Source organism: Camelus dromedarius, chromosome 12 (genome assembly GCF_036321535.1).
Source record: "Camelus dromedarius isolate mCamDro1 chromosome 12, mCamDro1.pat, whole genome shotgun sequence".
Taxonomy (NCBI): Eukaryota; Metazoa; Chordata; class Mammalia; order Artiodactyla; family Camelidae; genus Camelus; species Camelus dromedarius.
The window spans coordinates 68,948,194-68,954,379 of NC_087447.1; the positions used below are offsets into that span (position 1 = coordinate 68,948,194).

The following is a 6,186-nucleotide window of genomic DNA, read 5'->3' on the forward strand; positions in this document are numbered from 1 at the left end:
AGGCCTCCTCCATCTCCCGGCAGAAGTGAGAGGAGTTAGGAGTTCTGTTCCAAATGTGAAAGGAAGCCACTGGCGGTTCTTTTACATAAAATTTGTGTGTCTGTGTGGGTATATCAGCTCTACGGAGGTTTAACTCGTATACAATACAATTTCCCAATTTTAACTCTACGATTTGATCAACTTTAATAAATGTATACAGTTGCGTAATCCACACTACCATCTAGGATATAAAACATTGTCATCACCCCAAAAAGTGTATTTCTGCCTCTTTGCAGTCAATCCCCTTTCTCCTAACAACCAACACTGATCTGCTGTCACTAGAATTTTAACTTCTCTGGAATATCATATCATCATCTCAGGTCGTAACAAAGGAATCATGCAGCGAAGACAATTACATAATTTGCAGGGCCCAGAATGAAAGTAAAATGTGGGGCCCTTTGTTTAAGAAAAATTATTAAGAATTTCACGGCAGCAAAAACAGAGCATTAAACCAAGCATGGGGCTCAGTGGTAGAGCCTAGCGTTAGCAGGCACGATGTCTTGGGTTAAATCCCCAGTACCTCCATTAAAAAAATAAATAAAATTTAAAATAAATAAATAAAGCTAATTCTCTCCCCCTTAAAAAAACAAAGCAAAACAAAAACCAAACACAGGGCCCTTCTGAGGAAGGGTCACACGCCCCTGAAGCCAACCAATTTCATCTTTCAGTCCATGTATATCTTTCCATTTATTTGTGTCTTCTTACATTTCTTCCATTAATATCTTATAGTTTTAAATATACAGGTCTTTCACTTCCTTAGTTAAATTTATTCCTAGGTATTTTATTCTTTTTGATGCTACCGTAAATGAGATTGTTTTCTTAATTTCTCTTTCTGATATTTCATCATTAGCATATAGAAATGCAACAGATTTTTCTGCATTGATTTTTTATTCTGCAGCTTTAATGAATTTGTTTATTAGTTCTAACCATTTTTCTGTGGAGTCGTTAGGATTGTCTATATGCAATATCATGTCATCTGCCAATAGTGACAGCTTTACTTCTTCCTTTCCAATTTGGATGCTTTTTATTTCTTTTTCTTGCCTAATTGCTTTGGCTAGGACTTCCAATACTATGTTGAGTAAAAGTGGCAAGCGTAGAGATCCTTGCTTATTTTTGATCTTAGAGAAAAAGCTTTAAGCTTTTCACCACTGAGTTTTCTTGTATGTGGATATTCAACTGTCCCCACTCTATTTAAAAGGCCATTCTTCCTCCATTAAATTGCTTATGCACTTACATTTAGACCTGTGATGCATTAAAGGGCTTTAACTAGAAGAACGACAAACTCTTTTGACAGGATCATGCAGCTGCTATGAGGAGAATGAATTACAGGCATACCTCAGGGATATTGTGGGTTCAGTTCCAGACCACTGCAATCAAGTGAATTTCACAATAAAGTGATTCATATGATTTTTTTTTTGGTTTCCCAATGCATATAAAAGTTATGTTTACACTAAAACATAGTCTATTAAGTGTGCAGTAGCATTATGTCTTTAAAAAATGTATATATCTTTATTTTAAAATACTTTATTGCTAAAAAATGCTAACCATCATTTAAGCCTTTAGTGACTTGTAATCTTGTTCATGGAGCATCTTGCCTCAATGTTGATGGCTGCTGACTGATCAGGGTGGTGCTTGCTGAAGGCTAGGGTGGCTGTGGCAATTTATTAAAATAGACAAAAATGAAGTTTGCCACAATGATTGACTCTTCCTTCCGTGAACAATTTCTCTATAGCATGCAATGCTGTTTGATAGTGTTTTTCACACAGTAGAACTGTTTTCAAAATTAAAGTCAATCCTCTCAAACCCTGCTGCTGTTTTATTGACTAAGTTTATGTACTTCTAAATCCTTTGTTATCTTTTCAACCATCTTCACAGCATCTTCATGAAGAATAGATTCTATCTCAAGAAACCACTTTCTTTTCTCATCCCTAAGAATTAACTCCTCATCCATTAAAGTTTTATCATGAGATTGTAGCAAGTCAAATCTTCATCTCCACCTCTAATTCTCGTTCTCTTGCTAGTTCCACCACATCTGCAGTGACTTGTTCTACGAAAGTCCTGAACCTCTCAAAGTCATCCATGAGGGTTAGAATCAACTTCTTCCAAACTCCTTTTAGTGTTGATAGCCTGACCTCATCCCATGACTCATAAATGTTCTTAATGGCATTTAGAGTGGTGAACCCTTTCCAGAAGGTTGTCGATTCATTTTGCCCAGATCCATCAGGGAAATCACTGTCTGTGGCAGCTATAGCTTTATGAAATGTATTTCTTAAATAATAAGACTTGAAATTCAAAATTACTTCTTGAGCCGTGGGCTGCAGCATGGATGATGTGTTATCAAGCATGAAAATAATATTAATCTCATTGTACATCTGCTTCAGAGCTCTGGGTGACCAGGTTCAATTGCCAATGAGCAGTAGTATTTTGACAGAATGTTTTTTTTTTCTGAGCAGTGGGCTTAAAATATTCATTAAATCATGTAAACAGATGAGCTGTCATCCAGGCTTTGTTGTTTCATTTCTAGAAAATAGGCAGAGTAGATTTAGTGTAGTTCTTAAGAGGCCTAGGATTTGGGGAATGGTAAATGAGCATTAGCTTTAACTGAAAGTCAGCAGCTGCATTAGCCCCTAACAAGAGAGTCAGCCTGCTCTTTGAAGCCTGGCATTGACTTCTCCTCTCCAGCTCTGAACGTCCTAGAGGGCATCGCCTTCCAATATAAGGCTGTTGCATCTACATTGAAAATCTGTTTAATGGAGCCACCTTCATTAATGATCTGAGCTAAAGCCTCTGGGTAACATGCTGCAGCTTCTCCATCAGCATTTGCTGCTTCACCTTGTACCTTTACATTATGGAGGTGACTTATTTCCCTAAACCTCATGAACCAATCTCTGCTAAGCTTCAAACTTTTCTTTCGCAGCTTCCTCCCCTCTCCCAGCCTTCGCAGGAGTGAAGAGAGTTAGGGTCTGGCTCCTGATTAGGTCTTGGCTTAAGGGAATGTTGTGGCTGGTTTGATCTTCTATCCAGACCACTCAAACTTTTTCCGTATCAGCAATAAAGCTGTTTGGCTTTCTTATCGTTCATGTGTTCACTGGAGGAGCACTTTTAATTTCCTGCAAGAACTTTTCCTTTGTATTCACAGCTTGGCTCAGTGTTCGGTGCAAGAGGCTGGGCTTCGGGCCTGTCTTGGCTTTCGACATGCCTTTGTCACTAAGCTTAATCATTTCTAGCTTTTGATGTAAAGTGAGAGAGGTGAAGCTCTTCCTATCACTTGAACATTTGGAGGCCATTGTAGGGTTATTCACTGGCCTGATTTCAATATTGTTGTGCCACAGTATTTATCAGCTAAGTTTGAAGTCTTACTTGGGCGTGCTCTGTGTGCTCCAAAACAATTACAGCAGTAACATCAAAGATCCCTGATCACCAATCACCATGACAAATAGAATAATCATTAAAAAGTCTGAAACACTGTGAGAATTACCAAGATGTGATACAGAGACATAAAGTAAGCAAACCCTGTTGGAAAAATTGCTCTACAGAGGGTTGCCACAAACCTTCAATCCCTAAAAAGCACAATGTCTGTGAAGCACAACAAAGCCAAGCACGGTGGAATGAGGTATGTCTGTATAAATGGACACAAAAGTGGAAGCAGAGTTGGAAGAATATTTATAGGACGAGTGAGAAGCGATGGAAGCTTGGACTGGTTTTGAGCAGCAGAATGACAAGATCTCAGTGTGGTTTTGTCATCTTCCTAATGACTAATGATGCTGAGCACTTTCATGTGCTTATTTGCCATTTATTTTTCATCCTCTTTGAAGAGTCCGTTTAAACCATTTTCCCTTCTAACCCTCCTACACTGCTGGTGGGAATGCAGTTTGGTGTAGCCACTGTGGAAAACAGTATGGAGATTCCTCAAAAAACTAGAAAATAGACTTACCATATGACCCAGAAATCCTGCTTCTTGGCTTATATCCAGAAGAAACCCTACTTCAAAATGACACCTGCACCCCAATGTTCACAGCAGCACTATTTACAGTAGCCAAGACATGGAAACAGCCTAAATGTCCATCAGCAGATGACTGGATAAAGAAGAGGTGGTATATTTATACAATGGAATAATATTCAGCCATAAAAATGACAATGTAACACCATTTGCAGCAACATGGATGTTCCTGGAGAATGTCATTCTAAGTGAAGTAAGCCAGAAAGAGAAAGAAAAATACCATATGAGATCGCTCATATGTGAAATCTAAAAAATACATACATACATACATACATACATACATACATACATACAAAACAGAAACAGACTCATGGACATAGAATACAAACTTGTGGTTGCCAAGGGGGCGGAGGGTGGGAAGGAACAGACTGGGATTTCAAAATTTGTAGATACTGACAGGCATATGCAGAATAGATGAACAAGATCATACTGTATAGCACCGGAAATATATACCAGATCTTGTGGTAGCTCACAGAGAAAAAAAAATGTGACAATGAATATATGTATGTTCATGTATAACTGAAAAATTTTGCTCTACACTGGAATTTGACACAACATTGTAAAATGACTATAACTCAGTAAAAAAAATGTTAAAAAAAAAAAAACCATCCGCCCTTTGGTGCTTGTGGTCGTAGTTGTTGTCACATTGTTGCTGTTGCTATTTTACATTTGGGTCCAATACTCACTGCAGGGTTTTAAGCAGAGGGGTGACAAGATCTCACTGAAATTTTAATTGGCATTTCCCTAATACTGCATGATGTTAAGCATTTTTCATGTGCTTCTTTGCCATCCATTTAACATCTTTGGTGAAGTGTCTATTCAAATCATTTGTTGGTTTTGCTTTTTGTTGGGTTTTATTTTTTGATGCCTTATTATTATTTTTTTAATGGAGGTGCTGGGGATTGAACCCAGGACCTTGTGCATGCTAAGCATGTGCTCTGTCACTGAGATATACCTTCTACCTGTCTTTGCATTTAGTTCTATGATCCATTGGAAAATATTAAGCAGAGAAGTGACAAGATCTTTTAACAAGCTCATGTAGCTGCTATGAGAATGGATGATAATGAAGCAAAACTAGAATCAGAGAGATCAATTAGGATCAATTTTTCCAAGAAGGAAAAAATAGAGGCTTGTGCTGGTGTAGGAATAGGAGACGGGAAGAGAAATGGACAGGTTTATAATGCTTTAGAAGTAGAATTGAGAGGAACTGCTGGCAGATTGGCTGTGGAAAATAGGGGCAAGGTGAGAATTCTTATATTTGTGGCTGAAACTACAAAGAAGATGGAGGGGCTGTTGACTAGACTGGAAAAAACTAGAAAATGTTGGAAGAAGCAGGAGAGAGAGGTGATCTGCTTTGACCGTGTTAAATGTATATGCTTGTTAGACATCCACGCGTCTACGTTGAGGAGGCATTCAGAGATACAAGCCTGGAATTCAGAGAGAGGGCAAAGTCACGGATTTTTTTTTAATCAGCATCTAGATGGCATTTAAAACTAAAACAACTGTTATGTACAAAATTGTGTGTTCCACCCTCCAAAATTCATTGGTTGAAGCCCTAACCTCCAATGTGATTGTCATCAGAGATAAAGCCTTTAAGGAGGCAGTTAAGATTAAACGGGGTCATAAGGATGGAACGCTAATCCACGGGACCGGTGTCCTTATAAGGAAAGGAGGAGACACCAGGAGTACACAGCTGCTAATAGGGCAAATAAAAGAATAAAGAGGAAACAGTAAGATTGAGAAACACTGGGGGTCACTAATGACCTTGGCGAGACAGTCTTAGCGGATCGGTGTAGACAGTAGTTCAACTGGAGCAGATGGAGGAGAAAATGCGAAGTGTAACAGTGACTAAGACAAGTTTTCAAGATGTTTTGCTGTGAAAAGGGAGCTAAGAAACGGGGTGGTGAGAGGACACGGAGTCCAAAGAAGTTTTTATGGGTTTGTGTTTGTTTTGTTTTTAGGATGGGCGGTAATAGTGCACGTGTGTGTGAATGATCAAGTAGGAAAAAAAAAAAAAAGAATCAAGTGAAGAAGAGCTAATGCAGGGGAGAGGGAAACAAATGCGGCAGGTGAGTCCTCACGGAGGGAGAAGGGATTTGATGTTTGACGGGGGGGCAAGGCAACGGTGCTTCACATAGGCTGACAGA

The 6,186-nt window shown here is 38.8% G+C and overlaps 1 pseudogene; it reads right to left on the minus strand.

Annotated features, from left to right (window-relative positions):
- Window positions 1-1,579: 1,579 nt before the first annotated feature.
- Window positions 1,580-3,326, minus strand: LOC135322611 (tigger transposable element-derived protein 1-like; annotated as a pseudogene).
- Window positions 3,327-6,186: the final 2,860 nt, after the last annotated feature.